General features: G+C 33.2%; 1 protein-coding gene and 1 long non-coding RNA gene across 3 annotated transcripts in view; one reads left to right on the forward strand and one right to left on the reverse strand.

Annotated features, from left to right (window-relative positions):
• Positions 1–25,161, reverse strand: part of LOC136850774 (calcium-activated chloride channel regulator 1-like) — a 181,823-nt gene that overhangs the window by 58,706 nt on the left and 97,956 nt on the right. The window lies entirely within an intron of this gene.
• LOC136850775 (uncharacterized) overlaps positions 8,934–25,161 on the forward strand; it is a 304,908-nt gene continuing 288,680 nt past the window's right edge. Inside the window, exon 1 of the long non-coding RNA XR_010856741.1 lies at positions 8,934–8,989. This is a non-coding gene — a long non-coding RNA (uncharacterized lncRNA). The remainder of the gene's footprint in view (positions 8,990–25,161) is intronic.

Genomic DNA, 25,161 nt, shown 5'->3' on the forward strand with positions numbered 1-25,161 from the left:
TCAGTTAAGGACCGAAGGGATATATATATATATATATATATATATATATATATATATATATATATATATATATATATATATATATATATATATATATATATATATATATATATATATATACCCCTCTACAGAGTCAATGATAAATCTATTCTTAGAGTTTCTTCAACTACCACATAAACTTTGGTTCACGTTCTCCTTTATTTCTTTATAATTATTTCAACACATTGATTTCTTATTTATGGAAGAAATAAATGTATTTAATTTCAATACAACCTGAGTATGTAAGGAAAATGAGTGTTATCTATTAAAAAGTATCAATATTAATACTTAAGGGAACTCGATTCGTTGACTTTGACAAAAGTTTATTTACATTGTAAAGAGTGGATGTTGTACTTCGGGAGTGCTGTATGTGCATTGTACTTAAGTAATTTACTGAGTGTACAATTCATTTGTACTATAAGTGTACTCCACTTTTACCCCATCATATCGAATTGAAAGGTAAATAATTTTTATTTAAGAATAACACTCTCATCTATTTTGTGCTTTAAGTGTCTTCTTTTTGTCACAAACAATGATAGCTGGTAGATTATAATATATATATATATATATATATATATATATATATATATATATATATATATATATATATATATATATATATATATATATATATATATATATATATATATATATATATATATATATATATATATATATATAAAATATATATATAAATATATATATATATATATATATATATATATATATATATATATATATATATATATATATATAAATATATATAAATATATATATATATATATATATATATATATATATATATATATATATATTGTTACATGTTTGGTAGATAACTCTCCATACAGCGCACAAAAGCAACGCATGCAATTGCAACTATTTGCTTTTTCACTCGCTTGTAATTTCCGTAACGTACCTTACATAAAAAAAACAAATATACGAGCATACGTTTATTTGGTCGTATATTTAAATACACGTCTACAGGTGGATTGTATTGAATTTACGATCATTAAGTTTATTATATGAGATTATTTTAACGTAATCTGCGCTTGCGCGAATGTTATTCACCATTTCTCGAAAAACCTGTGTTTATGTTTTTTTTTTTTTGCCTCGCCACTCCGTTCTCTCTCTCTCTCTCTCTCTCTCTCTCTCTCTCTCTCTCTCTCTCTCTCTCTCTCTCTCTCTCTCTTTCTGTATGCTTGTAGGTATTTTCAAACGTTTGAAGGGGAAGGAATCTGAAAATATAAAATTTGAAATAATATAACAATCCCAGAGAGAGAGAGAGAGAGAGAGAGAGAGAGATCTGAATATGTAAGATTTGAAATAATGTGATCAGTCCTAAAGAGAGAGAAAGAAAGAAAGACAGAAAAAGAGAGAGAGAGAGAGAGAGAGAGAGAGAGAGAGAGAGAGAGAGAGAGAGAGAGAGAGAGAGAGAGAGAGAGAGAAAGTAAAGCACGCTCTTGTCTTGGGGAAAATTTCTTTATGTTCTCGTTTAACTAGATTTCAAGGATTTATACCCGAAGCTGAGCTCGGGATTTATCAGAGTAGCGAAGGAGATGAAGAACGCAGAATTACTTGGCTTGAAAAATGTGCTTTGGGAAGCCATGCATTTTCCGAGTAATTTCTCTGTTTTCTATTTATTTCTTTATTTACTTTCTATTTGTTTGTTAGTTTTCATGGGATGTTCTGTATTCTTTGTGTGGGATTTCGTTGTTGGACAGTTAGATTTACATAGATAATTGTTATTCTAAAATTACATGAATATTGATTATTGCAATGTGAAGAGAATTTACATATGTTAAAAATATGTTAACACAATATGGTATGAAATATGTTACCTAGATACTTAATTTGACTAACATATATACCACGAACACTCTCACTGGCCTGTTGAATGTGATAATTTTAAAAGAATGGTTACTTATACGACAGTTCTAACAAATCGAGGGGTAGGATGTAACTCTTTAGGTCAGATTAGGTTAGGTTAGAATTTTTATTTTATTTCTGCATTTTTTAAGCATTATGGCTGTCCAGGTGATAGCTATTTCTTGTTCAAAAAGTAACGGCCTCTTCAGAATATATACATTTTAGATTATTTTGTTCAATAGGAAAAAAATTGTCAAAAAAATCCTACATTTAACCATATAAATATTTAATGTATGTATATATATATATATATATATATATATATATATATATATATATATATATATATATATATATATATATATATATATATATTGTACATTTAAAACACACACACTATACGTATATATGTATATATATATATATATATATATATATATATATATATATATATATATATATATATATATATATATATATATATATATATATATATATATATATATATATATATATATATATATATATATATATATATATATAGAGAGAGAGAGAGAGAGAGAGAGAGAGAGAGAGAGAGAGAGAGAGTAAAAATCAAATAAACATTCAAAATATTTATTTCCATTTTGCAATGGTTATTCTACATACGAGAGAGAGAGAGAGAGAGAGAGAGAGAGAGAGAGAGAGAGAGAGAGAGAGAGAGAGAGAGAGAGAGAGAGAGAGAGCAGTTTAATTTATTCATGTACACATGCAAACACTTTTTGGAATCTCTAGCATTTTCGAAATTCGCATAAAAGATATAAGTTAACACGCCCACACGTGGTAACACACATATCGATTGCATATGTTTGCATATTCATGAGAGGACAAGGCCGAGAGAGAGAGAGAGAGAGAGAGAGAGAGAGAGAGAGAGAGAGAGAGAGAGAGAGAGAGAGAGAGAGAGAGAGTTGAGGGGAAGGAGAGGTGGTCTATGTCCACACGCTCATACGTCAATGCATATATGTTTGCATATTCACGAGAGAGAGAGAGAGAGAGAGGAATGTACGTTTACTTGTACCTCTATAGTGAAAAAATATAAAAACCGAGAGAGAGAGAGAGAGAGAGAGAGAGAGAGAGAGAGAGAGAGAGAGAGAGAGAGAGAGAGAGAGAGAGATGTACGTTTACTTGTACCTCTATAGTGAAAAAATATAAAAACCGAGAGAGAGAGAGAGAGAGAGAGAGAGAGAGAGAGAGAGAGAGAGAGAGAGAGAGAGAGAGATGTACGTTTACTTGTACCTCTATAGTGAAAAATATAAAAACCGAGAGAGAGAGAGAGAGAGAGAGAGAGAGAGAGAGAGAGAGAGAGAGAGAGAGATGTACGTTTACTTGTACCTCTATAGTGAAAAAAATAAAAACTAGAGAGAGAGAGAGAGAGAGAGAGAGAGAGAGAGAGAGAGAGAGAGAGAGAGAGAGAGAGAGAGATGTACGTTTATTTGTACCTCTATAGTGAAAAATATAAAAACCGAGAGAGAGAGAGAGAGAGAGAGAGAGAGAGAGAGAGAGAGAGAGAGAGAGAGAGAGAGATAGAAATGTACGTTTATTTGTACCTCTATAGTGAAAAATATAAAAACTGACAGAGAGAGAGAGAGAGAGAGAGAGAGAGAGAGAGAGAGAGAGAGAGAGAGAGAGAGAGAGAGAGAGAGAGAGAGAGATGTACGTATACTTGTACCTCTATAGTGAAAAAATATAAAAACCGAGAGAGAGAGAGAGAGAGAGAGAGAGAGAGAGAGAGAGAGAGAATGTACGTTTACTTGTACCTCTATAGTGAAAAAATATAAAAACCGAGAGAGAGAGAGAGAGAGAGAGAGGAGCGAGAGAGAGAGATAGAAATGTACGTTTACTTGTACTCTATAGTGAAAAATATAAAAACTGAGAGAGAGAGAGAGAGAGAGAGAGAGAGAGAGAGAGAGAGAGAGAGAGAGAGAGAGAGAGAGAGAGGAGCGAGAGAGAGAGATAGAAATGTACGTTTACTTGTACCTCTATAGTGAAAAAATATAAAAACCGAGAGAGAGAGAGAGAGAGAGAGAGAGAGAGAGAGAGAGAGAGAGAGAGAGAGAGAGAGATGTACGTTTACTTGTACCTCTATAGTGAAAAAATATAAAAACCGAGAGAGAGAGAGAGAGAGAGAGAGAGAGAGAGAGAGAGAGAGAGAGAGAGAGAGAGAGATGTACGTTTACGTGTACCTCTATAGTGAAAAATATAAAAACCGAGAGAGAGAGAGAGAGAGAGAGAGAGAGAGAGAGAGAGAGAGAGAGAGAGAGAGAGAGAGAGAGAGATGTACGTTTACTTGTACCTCTATAGTGAAAAAATTTAAAAACCGAGAGAGAGAGAGAGAGAGAGAGAGAGAGAGAGAGAGAGAGAGAGAGAGAGAGGAGCGAGAGAGAGAGATAGAAATGTACGTTTACTTGTACCTATAGTGAAAAACATAAAAACTGAGAGAGAGAGAGAGAGAGAGAGAGAGAGAGAGAGAGAGAGAGAGAGAGAGAGAGAGAGAGATGTACGTTTACTTGTACCTCTATAGTGAAAAATATAAAAACCGAGAGAGAGAGAGAGAGAGAGAGAGAGAGAGAGAGAGAGAGAGAGAGAGAGAGAGAGGCATGTGTTTACTCGTCTCCCTATACTGAACAAATACTAAAACAACCTCCATATATAATGAGAGAGAGAGAGAGAGAGAGAGAGAGAGAGAGAGAGAGAGAGAGAGAGAGAGAGAGAGAGAGAAATGAATCATTTGCACCTTATAACTGCTGCAATTCCCCATGCAAGGCATACTTGCAATAACAAATGCCTCTTATCACACAATGCTCCGTTATCCACCAGACCAGGAATGCAAAGTGTACGAGTATATGGCAGCACCAAATATCCTTCCCAAAGTGAGATTCCTGCAGTCATTTCCTCCAGGAACAGCAACAGTAGCAGAGGAATGTCACATCCTACTGGCATCCTACAACCACTCCCACTCTCCCCCCGCCCCTTCTCCCCTCCCTCTCCCATCCCTCAGACGGAAGGGAAGGGAGAGGGAGAGAGAGAGAGAGAGAGAGAGAGAGAGAGGTGGCAGTGTTGATATCTGTTTGGTTATGTTAGTCCAAGGGACAATTCCACTTCCTTTTTCGGACAGATATATTACGTTCCACTCAAATAGTCTTTTATACCTGGTCGCCTCACCTTTAATGCGCACGACCTTACCCTTCCCTTTTTATGCTCTCTTTCGCTTTCACTGTTTGCTCTCTCTCTCTCTCTCTCTCTCTCTCTCTCTCTCTCTCAGCTCAGCTGGGTTTTCTCCGTTTTATGAGTATGCATACTCTTATATGAATACGTACGCTATTTTGTTTGGGTTGTTATATGATTCAGCTCTCTCTCTCTCTCTCTCTCTCTCTCTCTCTCTCTCTCTCTCTCTCTCTCTCTCTCTCTCTCGCTTTGTAAGAGAGAGAGAGAGAGAGAGAGAGAGAGAGAGAGAGATATTTCTCTTGGCTCATGCTCAAATATCCAAAGATGAATACACTGCAATGTATAAGCATTTATGCATAATTCTCTCTCTCTCTCTCTCTCTCTCTCTCTCTCTCTCTCTCTCTCTTTGAGATATATCTGTGTGTGCAGATTCACACATTTACGCATGAATGTGTTAACATTTATACTACCTCTGTCTGCCTGCCTGTCAGTATACATAATGTACACGTGTCATCATTTTAATATTTTTAAGATTTTTGTTATATTCAGTTATATTTATCTCAGTTGTTTACAAAACTGTTTACCTTTCCACTTGAATTCCACGGAAACACTCTCTGTTCAATTACGTAATGGTGATATTTACAATGAGCATTGTTTACATATTCATTTTTTTTTTAGTTCTTGCTTCGGCGACAGAGAAAGGGATGGTTAATTTTTTTTTACTGTCATTTTTTGTGTCCATTTATTTTTTTTATTTTAAGTTATGTTGATGTAAAAAAAGTAAGATGGAATGGAGTGTAGGGCCTTAGTATGATTCTTATTTATATTATTATTATTATGTATTATTATTTATGTTTTTAAAAATATTGACACACTCCCATGATACAAATTAGAATTGTAATTAAATATGATGAACACCTGTTATGAAATATAGATGAAAATAATTAGTAAACACAGATGAAAATACAATAAACAAAAGATATTCAAAATATCTAGTGTATTGTAATGCAGTGTGTTGCAAGCGCAGGCATCAACAATGGATAATTAAAAATATCAAATTTATCAATATGAAACAATAATGATATTCAGAGTAAAATCTACAAAAAATAAGTACGTTTAATTTAACAAGATAGATAATAAAGACATTAGGGAAATCCCAAAAATGTAATCCATCATAACTGTGACAGTTATGATGGACTGGTAATTAAAGAGCAAGTAGCCAGAAAATAAGTAGCAGATAAAGTAGCACACCTTTTAATACACACACAAACACACACACACACGCATGTACACACTCAGCAAAAAATATTAGGCTATAAGCCAGGATATCTCGGTGAATATTTATTTTCTAAATTGCGAAATTACCTCTCAGCATCATAATACTATCATCAGTTTCTCTCTCTCTCTCAACTTAACTAGATTTTATTTGCTTTGTAAGTATGAATACCAGTATATGAACACAGACGCTATTTTGTTTGTGTTGTCAAAAAATTTCTCTCTCTCTCTCTCTCTCTCTCTCTCTCTCTCTCTCTCTCTCTCTCTCTCTCTCTCTCTTTCCTTTGATTTATAAGTATGCATACCAGTATATGAACACATATGCCAAAATGTTTGGATTGTCGAATGATTCTCTCTCTCTCTCTCTCTCTCTCTCTCTCTCTCTCTGTGTGTGTGTGTGTGTGTGTGTGTGTGTGTGTGTGTGTGTGTGTACAGACTTGAACAAATAAAACCAAAATGGAAAGGCCACAAATATAAAATGTATCAGGAACGCAATCAAACTTTGTAATCTCCAAATAGAAATATATATATTTTGCCCTTGAACTTCGGTATATACATCTAAAAAAAAATGTCTATTTCTGTGGTGTCGTTATTTATTGGGAGTACATTACGGCAGCGGACATTTTGTGTAAGTGAAGTTAGAAATATATATGTGTATATATATATATGTGTATACACACACACACACACACACACACACACACACACACACACACACATATATATATATATATATATATATATATATATATATATATATATATATATATATATATATATATATATATATATATATATATATATGTATGTATGTATGTATGTATGTGTGTGTTGTTTATGTATATATATATATATACATATATACAAGTATATATATATATATATATATATATATATATATATATATATATATATATATATATATATATATATATACATGCACACAAGAAGTAATCACTCTACCGTAGCTTAGTAAGAAAAAAAGTTCATACCACTTGCATTACAGTATACCTTAGAATCCTCTAACCTTCTCCTTACATCATTTATGGGTAATCTGTTTGACGAGGAGGAAAAGAAGATAAAAAGATAAAAAAAAAAAAAAAAATAGAGAAAAAAAAAGATGAAAAAATAAGATCCCTCCCCCCCCTCTTGCTATCTACTGCAAGGAAATACAGGTATATCAATAGTCATCAACTTAATGAGCGCAACGCGATGCGCACACATCATCACAGAGCGAGATGATGATTAATAATAATAATAATAATAATAATAATAATAATAATAATAATAATAATAATAATAATAATAAAAATCTGGCACAAGGAGAAAGGCAATGTGCCCGAGTTGCAGAATCGTCATGTACAGTATATCTCTGCTTCGCGAAGAGAAGCCAGTTTTATTACGAGGGTTTCTCGTTTTTGTTTTTATTTTGGGGGGGGGGATGTGACGAATTGGTAACTAGTAATTACGGTTATTATTATTATTATTATTATTATTATTATTATTATTATTATTATTATTATTATTATTATTATTATCGTTGTTGTTGTCTGAGGTTGTTGGTCAATAAATGCTTTAATATATATATATATATATATATATATATATATATATATATATATATATATATATATATATATATATATATATATATATATATATATATATATATATATATATATATATATATATATATATATATACACACATGTATATACATATATATACATATATATATATATATATATATATATATGTATATATATATATATATATATATATATATATATATATATATATATATATATGTATGTATGTATCTATATATATATATATATATATATATATATATATATATATATATATATATATATATATATATATATATATATATATATATATATATATATATATATATGTATATACATGGATGCATGCATACACACAATTTTCCATTCTCATCTCTTCATCCAAAAAGAAGACGAAAGGACTCTCAGGTTTATAGATGACAGTCGTCCAATAAATTTCAGAACTCATTTACTTTAATTCGCGTAATTAACGTTCTAATCGCCATAAATTATTCTTAATTGTCAGTTTATGAATCCTGATAACGTTGGCAGATTTTGCCAGAGATTTGGGCATATCTCTCTCAACTTATATTTATATATTATATATATTATATATATATATATATATATATATATATATATATATATATATATATATATATATATATATATATATATATATATATATATATATATATATATATATATATATATATATATATATATATATATATCGTGTGTGTTTCTGTGTTATGTACCTACAGATTTAACTTCTCTTCTGATAAGTACAATAGAATTCTCTCTCTCTCTCTCTCTCTGGCTAAATTTTTCTCAATAATTAGTCGTAAAAGATTTATTTATGTGCTGTAACATAATATTAACGCCTCAATATATTTCAGAATATGAATATATGTTTTGAAAAGATGATGTATTATGCATTGATTTCTGTACTATCTAATATTTGTTTTTTTTTTTATTTTCCAGGCAAAGTTTTTCATCATGATCATGTTTATCATCAGTCTACCAAGTCTTCACTCGTAAGTACAGTTTTTGTTATCGAGCTAGACTGAAGTTTTATCATAAGTGAAAACATCCAGCTTTGTATGTCCTATAACATGGCGTCGATGACCCTCGTCGTTGCGACGCCAGAAGGCCTAAGCTGTTTAGCTGTTCAGAATTGGTATCTTTATAATAACGCATTTGCTGAATCTATTTTACTTTGGGAGTTAGAATTTCAGTTAGTTTTTGCAAACAAGAACCACTTGGTTTTCATGTTTCAATATATATATATATATATATATATATATATATATATATATATATATATATATATATATATATATATATATATATATATATATATATATATATATAATATATATATATATATATATATATATATATATATATATATATATATATATATATATATATATATATATATATATATATATATATATATATATAAATCCTTTCCACTCTCCGTTGTTTTCTCCCTCGTATCCTAGAATTCCGGAAATCGCTGAAACTGACTCGATAAACATGGAGAGTAAGCAATGTTTTTGTTTATTTTTTATTTTATTTTTTTTGTGCGTTCAATCTTCTGCACCTTCCATTATTTACCTCTGACCTGCGGCCACTTCCGAGTATTTCAATTATTCTCTCTCTCTCTCTCTCTCTCTCTCTCTCTCTCTCTCTCTCTCTCTCTCTCTCTCTCTCTCTCTCTTGTGCGGAAGAGCGTAAACGGTTTATATGGTTTTGGCATAAAATCATTTGCACCTCAAGAATTGGTATTGTATTTATCTTATTTAGCGGATGCATTCTCTCTCTCTCTCTCTCTCTCTCTCTCTCTCTCTCTCTCTCTCTCTCTCTCTCTCATACACACTAATGGTATATTGTTTTGAGAATTAAAAGGTACAATCACTTTGTTGATCTTTCCTGATTAAATATATATTGTAATATACATTTTCATCAAACAATGTATGTTTGCTATCAGTGACTGATTCTCTCTCTCTCTCTCTCTCTCTCTCTCTCTCTCTCTCTCTCTCTTCTCTCTCTCTCTTTTTTGGTAATAGGGTCTCTTCAATCTGCACTTAAAGAAAAATCCTAACCCTCCCCAACCATTTTTGTTCCTTTTTTTAAGCAAGGTACAAACTTTATGTCGGCCGTAAACTGATTAATATCTCACGCGTTACAGCAGGAGACGAACTCTATTGAAGAAGGATTTATAATATGCTTTTTATGAAATTTATATACAATAGCTCTTAGGAACACCTGTTATTTTATTCACGGCTGTAAAATGACATTAGAATGACAGAAGGCAGATCTGAAAGACCTGGACACCGAGACGTTATGTACCGTAACTATGAAGGTACCTATATGAATCGAGTGGGTAGAGAGTCTGGACTAGTGGTAGTCCAAATATGTTATAAATTTCATGGAAAAATGACTTATATATATATATATATATATATATATATATATATATATATATATATATATATATATATTGTATTGTGTGTGTGTGTGTATATAGCTAATCAAAGGCAGAAATCTTCCAGTGTATCACTCTACATCTCTCGAAAACGAGAAGAAATTTTAATTAGAAAATATGAAAATGTTTTGCAGTTACCATTTGCCAATCCATCATATGACGTCCATTACATTCGGGATAAAGTGGAGGTTTCTCAAAATTATATTTTGGAGTTCATATTGTTTTTTTTTTTTTGCGCAGGTATTTTGTGTTTAGAGTTATATGATATTAAGGATGTAAAGAGGAAAATTGATTGTCATATTTAGAGAGACAAATACGTCGAATTATATTATTTTTTGTCCCAGATTTAGAACGGTAAAAATTTTATATTTGTAAAAAATTACGCAATGAAAAAATGTATAACAAAGACCTATTTTATCATGAATAAAACGATTCATTTTTATTATGAGGAAGCCAATTTTGCATCATCGTTGAATTTTTATGCTTGGACAATTTGCAATTATTTTACAACTGAAAAATAAAACTGCAAAAAAAAAAAAGAGTCGAGCAGCGTTTAATTATCAAATTCTGCCCAAATCTTTTTTTCTGCTTACTGGCTAACAATTTTTGCGGAGTTTCACTCGTAATTTTTTAGGGGATGATGAAATTATTTTTAATTTTCTGTGTGTGTGTGTGTGTTTTTTTTACATTCTTCTGTCATTTTCCTTCATTGTTTTATTATTAAAAAGAAAATTTTGAAATCGTTATATTTATAGATTCCTTTTGCTAACGCTAGTGCTCTCTACCCGTAGTCCTAGATTTGGAGTATGCAAATATATATATATATATATATATATATATATATATATATATATATATATATATATATATATATGTTGTTGTTTTTTTTGCATAATCTATTGTTTCCATTTCTGCTTCATTCTGTCATTTTCTAGGCGAAAATTCATAAATCGTCGTCATATTCAGACTCCTGTTGTAAATTCTAGTGCTTTTTTACATAGTCTTAGAATGGGAATTTTCAAATTTCTATTTTTTTTTCTTTTGTACATATTATTGTTTTCATTTTCTCTTCATTCATTCATTTTTAAGTAGGAAATTCATACATGTTCGTCACAATCAGACTCCTGTTGTAAATTCTAGTGTTTCTTTAAGTAGTTTTAGAATGGGAATATGCAGATTTCTATTATACATGTATAATATATATATATATATATATATATATATATATATATATATATATATATATATATATATATATATATATATATATATATATACTGTATATTATTGTTTTCATTTTTTCTTCATTCTTTCATTGTTAAAGAGGAAATTCCTAGAATCGTCGTCATAATCAGACTCCTGTGGTAAATTCTAATGCTTTTTTTTTAGGTAATCTTAGATTATGAATATGCAAATTTCTTTTTTTCTCATTTTGCCTAAATTATCTTGTAATTTTTTCTTCATTCTTTCAATTTTTATACGAAAATTCTTAAATCGTCTTCATAATTATAAATTCATTTTGCCAACTGTAAGGAGGATATTGTGAATAAACAATTTACAACCCTTTTCTGTTATTAAATGTTTAAGAAAAGGCGTTTAAATCCAACCCCCATATATCTAATTCTTCACTGAATGAAATAAAGAGATGGAGGGTGATGACAAGTACGAGAAAAATATCCTAATGCAGATAGATAGAATTCGGTTCGGTTTTCACATTGAAAGGTTTAATCTCAATTATCTCATTAGTTTTCTGAAAATAAAATTATTGCCGGCTTTGTCTGTCCGTCCACAATTTTTACCCTCCGAACTTTTTCTGTCCGCCCTCTGATTGAGGCTAGAGGGGTGCAAATTGATATGTTAATCATCCACCCTCCATTCATCATACATACCAAATTGCAGCCCTCTAGCCTCAGTAGTTTTTATTTTATTTAAGGTTAAAGTTAGCCTTAATCGTGCCGTGCTTCTGGCAACGATGTAGTGTAGGCAACCACCGGGCCGTGGTTAAAGTTTCATGGGCCGCGGCTCATGCAGCATTATACCGAGACCACCGAAAGATAGATCTGTTTTCGGTGGCCTTGATTATACCCTGTAGCGGCTTTACAGAAAACTCGATTGCGCGCCGAAGAAACTGGCACATTTTTTACTTGTTTTTTATCGATCCCAGTAAATATTTCATGGCCACACAATATAGAAATAACCTGATAATGATAGTAAAGGTATTTCTTTTGTTTTAATTTTCAGAGCTGTATTTTGTAAGAAATTATTTTATTATTATTAGGTTTTAATCTCTTATCTAATTTTTTTATCTATTCTAGTAAAATATTTTATGACCAAAGAGAGTTGAAATAACCTGAAAATAATAATAAAACTACTTTTTTCATTTTCAGAGCTCGTTTTGTAAGAAACATTCGTTCAAAAGTAGAACTAATTTAAGTGTTTCAAGAAACGATAGAATATTCACAAGGAATTCTTGTACTCTTTTAATATTGAATACCTGTGTCGAGATAGCCTCATGTATACTTTATAAGATCTCTATCTTAAGTCACCGGGACCCCATCTTGGAGATTCCAGACTTTACATATTTTATTATTGTTGTTAATATTCCAAATCTGGTATTATCAGTAACAGTTTCAAAATAAGCCAAGCCTCTGTTGGATATGTATGTGTGTGTTCGTGTATGATTGAGAGAGAGAGAGAGAGATCAGTATAAGAACCAACTGAAGGATCAGCAAAATAATTAGCATGGATGTAAATATGAATCTGTTTATCTAGATGGTTCAGTCATGTGGAAAGAATGGCGTTTTCAGTAGGTAAACAGATAGTTTAAAAGTGCTCTCTGCATCAGGGAAGCGAGAGAGTGTATGGAAGATAGAGGCAAATGTCGAAATGTTTGCTGAGGGGGTTCGACGTGCTGCTGAGTCTGTAGTTAAACTGTGAATATGGTAAAATCAGAAGCATTTTAACTTTCTCCATCTCCTATATTAGCTAGTTATGCCTTCGGATGAAATTTGATGGCCTGTTTAGTAACCCGTATCGTTTTAGTGACTGCATCTCAACGCACATATTCCGAACTACCTTACACATCCTCGCCAGCCACCCATTCACGCTGTCAATGATGAACTACATAATCTCAGTGCGATTTCAGTTACCACAAGATATCTTTTCATTCTCCACCATCCAAATTGCCTTTCCTCATTTCCTCCACTCACTCCCACATGACTTTGTATTTTCAAAAATCCACAAACTCCTTTCAGTCTTATGCAACTCAACCAGTATTCCACTTCCCACATTCAACAAATCTCCAGAACACTCAGTCCATCGTCACGGAATTGCTTTCGTTCTAGGCAACACCTCTCCATTTGCATATTTTATTCTGACATCCATTTTCCAATTAACCTTTCTTTGTGAATTTTTACTTTCTTGCAGAAACCTGTTATTTCCCCTCAAGTACTCGCTCGCTTTCTTTCCTCTTGTTTATTGCTTGTCCTCTTTTTCTCTTTTCTCTCTCTCCATTTATTCTGATTACTTTGTGTATATATACACACACACACACACACACACACACACACACACACATATATATATGGCTATATATATATATATATATATATATATATATATATATATATATATATATATATATATATATCCATTTACAAATACACCCATGTGTGAAAGTATTATGATTTAACTGCAAAACATAGATGGAGTAGTAAAATTAGATTATATTAAAGAAGATAGATTAAACAAGCACATGAAACAGTAACCTAAGTTGAAAGCAAGAAAAGCTAAGAAGAAAATAAAAAAAAATCAAGTGTTAAAGTGCAAAACCTGTCTTGCATCATGTGTCAATCACTGCGTCATTTAGACTTAAATGTCAAGGGAATCATACGATGGTATCTGTGTTATTTGTGCGGAGAAAAATAAAGAACTTGGTTTGATATTTATGTCATGCTTTTTGTTATTTTAATATATTATTTAACCGTACTAGCAATTGTTTGCTTTAACAATCATTGATTTCGTTCTCAACAATCCATGGTTTGGTTCTTAATCATCTTTGATTTGGTTCTTAACATTCTCAGTTCCTTTTGTTTACAGTAATAATAATAATAATAATAATAATAATAATAATAATAATAATAATAATAATAATAATAATAATAATAATAATGATAATAGCCTCGTTACAAGGTCGATTTGTTTCTATATAATATTTATAATAATAATAAAAATAATAATAATAATAATAATAATAATAGTTATTATTATTATTATTATTATTATTATTATTATTATTATTATTAATTAATTATAAAAATAATATCCTTTATTTCAGCTCAGGGCCATATATACAAGGAACATACAAAGTAGAGACAATGCAATCAAATAACTGGTGCTGAATGTTGATGACGGGGATTTGATAGCAATTACTGACGCCAGTTAAAGGAAATGTGTCATTACCTGGCTGACAGAAAGTACACAGTCACTTCTGCAGCGTCGTCATCAAGTTTATGAAAACTGCTGTGCGCTGAAGAAGGATGAGCTACGATTGATGCTTAGGTGTCAATCGCAGCTCATCAGGTAAGGCGATCACAGCCTTGACTGACAGCCTTTGTGCATGTAAGATTTTTGGCCGTATGGGAATTTCATTTGTAGTTTTATGCTAGGTTATCCAGAATTTCAGACGAGAACTGGAAATCTGATGTAGTAGTTATTTCCTTAGATTATCCAGAATTTCAGACTAGAACTGGAAATGTGTCCAGTACTTATTTCCGTAGATTACCCAGAATTTCAGACGTGAACTGGAAATCGAATCCAGTACTTATTTCCGTGCATTACCCAGAATTTCAGACCAGAACTAGCGATCTGATCTAGTACTTATTTCCGTAGATTATCCAGAATTTCAGACGTGAACTGGAAATCGGATCCAGTACTTATTTCCGTGGGTTATCCAGAATTTCAGACCAGAACTGGTGATCTGATCTAATACTTATTTCTGTAGATTATCCAGAATTTCAGACCAGAACTGGTGATCTCATTCAGTTCTTTTTCAGTAGATTATCCAGAATTTTAGATGTGAACCGGAACTCTGATCCAGTGCTTATTTCCGTAGATTATCCAGAATTTCAGACGTGATCTGGAAATCTGATCCAGTACTTATTTCCGTAGATTATCCAGAATTTCAGACGTGAACTGGAACGTTTATCCAGTACTTATTTCCGTAGATTATCCGGAACTTTAGACGTGTGCTGGAAATCTGATCCAGTACTTATTTCTGTAGATTGTCCAGAATTTCAGGCGTGAACTGGTAATCTGAACCAGCACTTATTTCCGTAGATTATCCAGAATTTCCGATGTGAACTGGAAATCTGATCCGGTACTTATTTCCGTGGATTATCTAGAATTTCAGACGTGAACTAGAAATCTGATCCAGCACTTATTTCCTTAGATTATCCAGAATTTTAGATGTGAGCTGGAAATCTGATCAGATACTTATTTCCGTAAATTATCCAGAGTTTCAGACGTGAACCGGAACTCTAGTCCAGTTCTTATTTCCGTAGATTATCCAGAATTTCAGACGTGAACTGGAACCCCGATCGAGTTCTTATTTCCGTAGATTATCCAGAATTTCAGACGTGAACTGGTAATCTGATCCAGTACCCATTTCCGTAGATTATCCAGAATTTCAGACGTGAACCAGTAATCTGATCCTGTTACTTCCGCAGATTATCCAGAATTTCAGACGTGAACTGGAAAACAGATCCAGTACTTATTTCCGTAGATTATCCAGAATTGCAAATTACAAATGTTAATTTGATTTAGTGCTAATTGCCGTTGAGGTACTCAGAACTTTGTGTGCATAGATCCCACTTTCAAATCAAATGCAATCTCTCTTGACGGGAGTCTAAAATACGCCAATTCCTCACTTCCCATGAGAATAAGATGAAGTGCATTTCTTGTCGTGGGATTTCAGGCATAAACCATTTTACTGACGAGATTTAAAAACGCAATAAATTCAGCCTCAGGTGCATAAGTTCTTATCCTGGATCGCATTTGCAAAACCAATCTTCATCTTGCAAACCCTATCACTCTTTAACTTGGTAGGCATCTCATTCGTAGTTCCCTTTTTTTTTATTATTACTTTTATATCATTCGTATTTCCTTTTTTAATATTCGTATGTGCACCTCATTCGTAATTCATTTTTTTAATTTCTATATTCCAAAATGAAATATGCCATCGGTGGAAAAGGTTCCATCATTTAATAATTTTTTTTTCTGTAGGGCCTTTTGACAAAGTTTTTATATTCGTAGTTCTTTTTTTCTATATTTCTATATGCAACTCATCGGTGCATCGTCGGTTGAAAAAGCTCTCAGCATTTAATCATTCTTTCCGCAGGACCTTTTGACAAAGAAGCTCCGAGCCGTCTCTCTCTCTCCACTGATGTGACATTCACTCTCGATCGCGTTTGTATATGTATAAATATCCCCACAGTGAGAAAACCTGCAGTTCTGGGATGACAAAGATGGCGTTTTGTCAGCTGGCCCACTCCTACCCCACTCCCGAAACTCAGTCAGTCATCCCCCTCTCTCTCTCTCTCTCTCTCTCTCTCTCTCTCTCTCTCTCTCTCTCTCTCTCTCTCTCTCTCTCCCATGAAGACGGAAAATTTATGATTTGATTCTCAAACGTCGACCTTCCCGCTGGTGAAGATATTGCTATTCGGCAGTATTTTTTTTATTATTATTTAATCCAGTCTTTTTTCATGATTGGAAAGAGATTCAATTACTTGCTTGCTGAGAGAGAGAGAGAGAGAGAGAGAGAGAGAGAGAGAGAGAGAGAGAGAGAGAGAGAGAGAGAGAGAGAGAGAGAGAGATGGAATGTCACTGATAATAGTTCTCGACGTGTTAAGTGTATCAGTTTTAGAGAGAGAGAGAGAGAGAGAGAGAGAGAGAGAGAGAGAGAGAGAGAGAGAGAGAGAGAGAGAGAACTACATTTTATACTATGTCTCAACTTTAAATGTATCGGTGTTGAGAGAGAGAGAGAGAGAGAGAGAGAGAGAGAGAGAGAGAGAGAGAGAGAGAGAGAGAGAGAGAGAGATGGAATGTCACTGATAATAGTTCTCGACGTTTAAGTGTATCAGTTTTGAGAAAGAGAGAGAGAGAGAGAGAGAGAGAGAGAGAGAGAGAGAGAGAGAGAGAGAGAGAGAGAGAGAGAGAGAACTACATCTGATACTATGTCTCAGAATTTAAATGTATCGGTGTTGAGAGAGAGAGAGAGAGAGAGAGAGAGAGAGAGAGAGAGAGAGAGAGAGAGAGAGAACTACATTTGACACTATGTCTCAACAATTAAATGTATCGGTGTTGAGAAAGAGAGAGAGAGAGAGAGAGAGAGAGAGAGAGAGAGAGAGAGAGAGAGAGAATGGTTGGAACGGATGAAGTGTATCGATAACCGGCAAAATTTGAATTATCTGCAAGGGAGTTGCTGCTTTTGAATTATGCAGCGTTATTTACGATTTCAAATATTCATTTTACTTGTCGGAGGTGTTCTCGTTATATTATTCATGAAACTTGATATTAGAGAAGTATTATTGACGCGCAGACCATGTCTCTCTCTCTCTCTCTCTCTCTCTCTCTCTCTCTCTCTCTCTCTCTCTCATACATGCACACACACATACACGCACAGAACACTGATATATATAAATATAATGAGAATCATAATCAACTGATATTTCTCTCTCTCTCTGGGAATGTTGTTCCGGCACTTCAAAACAAGAAAAGCTGAACACATGATTATGCTTTATAAAACGTACGTACGTAGTCCACTTGAATATTGCAATATAATATGGTACCCACACTACCAAAAGGATATTGCACAAATAGAGAGTGTCCAAAGGTCATTTACAGCTAGAATAGAAGAAGTTAAGGACCTTGACTACTGGGAACGACTAAAATTCTTAAATTTATATAGTCTTGAAAGGAGAAGAGAACGCTACATGGTAATCCAAGCATGGAAACAGATAGAAGGAATTACCGAAAACATCATGGAGCTAAAAATATCAAAAAGAGCAAGCAGGGGTAGATTAATAGTGCCAAAAACTATACTAGGAACACTAAGGAAAGCACACAGGACATTAATCCACCACGCACCAGCATCGATAATGCAGCGTCTATTTAATGCGCTACCAGCTCATCTGAGGAACATAACAGGAGTGAGCGTAGATGTGTTTAAGAATAAGCTCGACAAATATCTAAGATGCATCCCAGACCATCCAAGACTGGAAGATGCAAAATATACCGGAAGATGCGTTAGCAATTCTCTGGTAGACATCAAAGGTGCCTCACACTGAGGGACCTGGGGCAACCCGAACGAACTGTAAGGTCTGTAAGGTAAGGTAAGGTCTCTCTCTCTCTCTCAACATTAATACATTTAAGCGTTGAGAATCACAATCAAGTGATATCTCTCTCTCTCTCTCTCTCTCTCTCTCTCTCTCTCTCTCTCTCTCTCTCTCTCTCTCTCTGTCATTAACACATTTAAACACTGAGAATCACAGTCAAGTGATATTTCTCTCTCTCTCTCTCTCTCTCTCTCTCTCTCTCTCTCTCTCTCTCTCTCTCTCTCTCTCTCTCTCTCTCTCTTCAGCACTGGCACATTTCAACTTTGAGAATCATAATCAACTGATGTTCTCTCTCTCTCTCTCTCTCTCTCTCTCTCTCTCTCTCTCTCTCTCTCTCTCTCTCTCTCTCTCTCTCTCTCTAGAAAACACTGATATATTTAAAGGCTGAGAATTATTATCATCTGCTGTTCTCTCTCTCTCTCTCACGAATTCCAAGAGACAGAAGGATCTTGTTCCAGAAAATTAGAAAGTGGAAAAAAGCTCTTGCAAAAGAAAAGAATGCATGGAAAGTGATGGAACTAAAAAGTAAGATAGAAAATGCAGAACAAAAGATTATACAATCAAAAGAAAATGAAAAATGGAACCTAGAAGAAATGACACTACAAAATATCAAAGCAAAACCCTAAAATTTTTATTCATATGCAAAAAGATGAATAAAATAAGAGTAGAAATAGGCCCTCTAAGAATTGAAGGGCGATTAACGAATGAAAAAAGGAAATATGTAACATATTAGCAGAAAGATATAAGAGTGAATTTACACCTAGAATTGACAATGAAGATAATGATACAGAAATAAGAGATGAAAATACTGAATACTTATCAGATATAGATATTACAGAAGCCGATATTGTGCAGGCTATTAATGAAATTAAAAATGGATCAGCAGCAGGACCAGATGGAGTACCTGCCATATTGTTAAAGAAAGTGGTTCATTCAATCGCAAAGCCGCTAGCAATATTATTAAGGCAAAGTATAGATACAGGCAAGATTTATGATGAGCATAAATTAGCATATATTACTCCTACTTTCAAAAGTGGTTCAAGACTAGAGGCAAGTAATTATAGGCCTGTGAGTCTGACATCTCATATTATGAAAGTATATGAAAGGGTAATGAAAAAAATATAATGAAACATTTAATGAAAAATAGATTGTTCAATATAGGACAACATGGTTTTGTACTACCGGAAAAAGTACACAAACCCAACTGTTAGTCCACCATGAAAGCATATATAAAAAATATGATAAATGAAAAAGATACAGATGTGGTTTACCTAGACTTTGCAAAAGCTTTTGACAAGGTAGATCATAATATATTAGCGAAAAAATTAGAAAACATAACATTGTTGACAAAGTAGGAAGATGGATAAAAGAATTTTTGCAAAATAGAAAACAGATAGTGATTGCAAACGATGAGAAATCGGATGAAGCTACGGTAATATCCGTGTACCACAGGGTACGGTGTTAGCTGCATTGCTGTTTGTGATTATGATTGCAGACATAGACAGTAATGTTAAGGACTCAGTAGTAAGAAGTTTCGCAGATGACACAAGAATAAGTAGAGAAATTGCTTGTGATGAAGATAGGAACTCGCTACAAAGAGACCTAAACAAAATATATAAATGGGCAGAGATAAATAGGATGGTATTTAACTCTGATAAATTTGAATCAATGAACTATGGTGATAAAGTAGGAATGCTATATGCATATAAAGGACCTAATAATGAGACAATCACAAACAAGGAAGCAGTTAAAGACCTTGGTGTGATGTTGAATAGGAATATGTTATGCAATGATCAAATAGCAATTCTATTGGCAAAATGCAAAGCAAAAAATGGGAATGTTGTTCCGGCACTTCAAAACTAGAAAAGCTGAACACATGATTATGCTTTATAAAACGTACGTACGTAGTCCACTTGAATATTGCAATATAATATGGTACCCACACTACCAAAAGGATATTGCACAAATAGAGAGTGTACAAAGGTCATTTACAGCTAGAATAGAAGAAGTTAAGGACCTTGACTACTGGGAAAGACTACAATTCTTAAATTTATATAGTCTTGAAAGGAGAAGAGAACGCTACATGGTAATTCAAGCATGGAAACAGATAGAAGGAATTACCGAAAACATCATGGAACTAAAATTATCAAAAAGAGCAAGCAGAGGTAGATTAATAGTGCCAAAAACTATACCAGGAAAATTTAGGAAAGCACACAGGACATTAATCCACCACGCACCAGCATCGATAATGCAGCGTCTATTCAATGCGCTACCAGCTCATCTGAGGAACATAACAGGAGTGAGCGTAGATGTGTTTAAGAATAAGCTCGACAAATATCTAAGATGCATCCCAGACCATCCAAGACTGGAAGATGCAAAATATACCGGAAGATGCGTTAGCAACTCTCTGGTAGACATCAAAGGTGCCTCACACTGAGGGACCTGGGGCAACCCGAACGAATTGTAAGGTCTGTAAGGTAAGGTCATCCATCCCGTCACAGGTGATATTCTCTTCAGTTTTTCATTTCAAGGACACCTACCTGTATGTCCCATTGCAGATTTCCATATACAGTGAATGATACATTCATATGAATGATAAATTTATATCAATAATACATTCATATGAATGGAATATTTATTTTTGTTAGTTTATTTTGACTTCCCCTGTGAGCTTCGTTGTTGATAAAGTATTTTTTCCATAATATAACATTTTTGGATTTTCCGTATATGACTTTGACTTATTTATAACGTTTCCATTTTTTTATTTACTTTAGGCCGTTTGAAAGAAAAATTGATTGAAATCACATCAAACACTCGGCCTGTACAAACAATGTCAAATAACAGTCTTTTCAGAGGAGTCTTTTTTGTTTTCAAAATAAAATCGGATACAAGATGACATAGATTTCTTTACTGTCATCTCATATATCCCTCTTGCATGCACTGGCATAGTGGCATACAACTTCTTAATCCATACAATTACGTAATCATAAGAAATACTTGATAAGTAAACACACCTTATACCACGGATCTTATCAGCGCGGAACTGTGAGTGTAACGTAAGCTCAGTCACCAAAATAATGCATTTTGACATTTCCTTTGTTCTCTGGTGCATTTGGGATCTGCTCCAATAAAATAAAGTTTACAGGTATATCCAACTCTGGTCTCTCTGTTCAAAGGCAGACTGTATTCATGCATATGAACAGGAAAATAAAGAAAAAAAATAACTAAAAAAAATAGACAGTTCCGATAGTGTTTGATGGCGTTCCCTGCGACAAACTCTCTCATGTCATTCACAACCGATAAACAAAGTTTTACACCGACAAACGGAAATTAAAACACACACACACACATACACACACGCAGACACAGACACAAAGTCTTTGAAAGGGTATACCGACCAGGGCGTGTTTACAAATGGGGCGAAGAGAGACAAACACATAAGTTGCGCAGAAAAAAAATAAACAAATATAAAAATATATCACGTTCACGGATCGCACAGTCAGTCAGACGGTTTGAAAGGTTGATCCGCGTCCGCGTACGTATCACTGTTTCAGGAAATGGAGCTAGGACCTCTCTCTCTCTCTCTCTCTCTCTCTCTCTCTCTCTCTCTCTCTCTCTCTCTGTATTATTGTACTTCGCACTTTAAAAACTCTGCTTTCTAGTGCAACCTAGATTGCTAAAGGACACTCATAATTACTCTGAAATTATTATGTATAACATTTTTTAAAACGTCTGCTTATGTCAGACTTAGTCTATCTCGATACACTTACTTAATAAATCATGTATATATACATCCGGGATTTCAAAACATTTCATTTAGGGCATAGCTTCTCAAACATGCGATTGGCATTCAAGTAAACATTGATAAAAGGAACAAGTTTTTTTTTTTCTAAAAGCTATTTTCATTTTGCTAGAACAAAGGCTCTTGCATGCACTGAATGGCTTTGAAAACTCGGAGGGTCCATATCCAGTAACAAGGACCGTGAAACGGTTTCCATAAGTCAGCAGTCATATTAGAATCCTTTAAAAGGAAGAACAGAAAGAATAAGTAAAGAATAAGAATGACTGACTCTGGAAGCTCTAGATTATTTAAGTCAGACCTCTTGAGTATATTAGAATCCTTTAAAGAATGTTTGTGAAGAATAAAACGGGTAGCCCTGAAAGTAGCCTATTTAATTCATGACTCATGCGTATATTAGAATCCTTTAAAGAAAGAATATTTGCCCCCCCAAAAATTAGAAAATTTATAGAATCTTTGGCAACACTCAAAGTAGAATCCTTTAAAATGAGAACGTGAAGAATAAAATAGATTTGCCATGAAAGTACTCATTCGAATATTAAAATCCTTTAAATTCAAGGAATATTTGCCATCAGAATCCTTTAAAATATTTGCCAAAAAAATATTAGAATCCTTTAAATAAAGAAAATTTGTGAAAAGTAAGACCAGTTCCCCGAAAGTAGTTTATTTAATTCAGCATTCCTTTGTATATGAGAATCCTCCACAGAAAGTATATTTGTGAATAAGAATGATTTCCATGAAGGTAATCTATTTAAACGATCGGTCATACGTATATTAGAATCCTTTAAAGAAAGAATTTTTTCCCTAAAAATATTAGAATCCTTTAAAGAAAGAATATTCGTGAAAACTAAGAATTATTTCCCTGAAAGTAGTTAGTTTAATTCATCACTCATTCATATATGAGAATCCTTTAAAAAGAATATTTGCCAAGAGAATTATTAGAAAATGTGTGGAATCTTTGTCATCACTTATATTAGAATCCTATGAAGAAAGAACATATTAGAATCCTTAAAAAAAGACGATTTACCATGAAAGTAGTCAGCTTAAGTCATCACTTATGTGTATATTAGAATCCTTTAAAGAAAGACCATGAATAGAATTGGTTTACCCTTGGAGTAGTCCATTTAATTCAATACTCATGTGTATATTAGAATCCTTTACAGAAGTAATAATTGTAAAATGAAGAATAAACAAGTAAAATATGCGCCTAAGTTTCTTCGGCGCAATCGAGTTTTCTGTACAGCCGCTGCAGCGTATAATCAAGGACACCAAAAATAGATATATCTTTCGGTGGTCTCGGTATAATGCTGTATGAGCCGCGGCCCATGAAACTTTAAACATGGTCCGGTGGTGGCTAACTTTAACCTAAAATAAAATAAAAACTACTGATTTTAGAGGGCTGCAATTTGGTATGTTTGATGATTGGAGGGTGGATGATCAACATACCAACTTGCAGCCCTCTAGCCTCAGTAGTTTTTAAGATCTGCGGGCGGACAGAAATAAGTGCGGACAGAATAAATTGTAGACGGACAGGTAAGCCGGCACCATAGTTTTCTTTTACAGAAAACTGAAACAATTTACCATCAAACTGGTCTATTCAAATCATCACTCATGCGTCCATTAGAATCGGCTAAAGAAAGAATATTTACCAGATAAAAAAAAGAACAGAAAATTGATTGGTGTCTCTCCCTGGAGCGGGGTTCAATTTTTCTGTAACAAGACGGGCGAGAGGGAGTGTCAGCGGAATAGCCATGACAGATATTCCAGCGTCGAACATTTGTTGTCGACCTTTTTTTTTTTATGATTATTATTTTCTTCGTGACATTTTCCTGAGAAATGTCGACCTTTTAATCTGTTTTTAGTCGTTTGGGTGAAAATGCAAGGCATGTCGCGTCACTTATTTGACGATGGTGTCAGTGAAGTTTTTGAAGGATTCACCTCGTTCAGTGATACTCGTTTTAATCATTCGGCCCTTTTGGTAAGATGGAGAGACAGTGTAGGTCAAATTCACACTCGTGACGTTGTAAAGAATAATGATATTCTACAATTAAACTAGCAGTCCTCTTCTTTAAAAGTATATATATATATATATATATATATATATATATATATATATATATATATATATATATATATATATATATATATATATATATATATATATATATATATATATATATATATATATATATATATATATATATATATATATATATATATATATAATATATGTATTAGATATATGTACATGTGTATATATACATATATATATGTATAAATAATAAACCATTTCCCTTAATAAACCACAACCCCAGAGACAAACAAAACAACATCCATTGTCAAGTCCATCCTTTCACTGCAGAATCGAGAGAGAGAGAGAGAGAGAGAGAGAGAGAGAGAGAGAGAGAGAGAGAGAGAGAGAGAGAGAGAGAGAGGGAACTGAAGGGACAGTTCTCCACGTATATAAAATTTCTTCCAATTCAGGGACCCTGCAATGGAAGAAAACTGCCATTCCAAATTGGA

Source organism: Macrobrachium rosenbergii, chromosome 22 (assembly GCF_040412425.1).
Source record: "Macrobrachium rosenbergii isolate ZJJX-2024 chromosome 22, ASM4041242v1, whole genome shotgun sequence".
Taxonomy (NCBI): Eukaryota; Metazoa; Arthropoda; class Malacostraca; order Decapoda; family Palaemonidae; genus Macrobrachium; species Macrobrachium rosenbergii.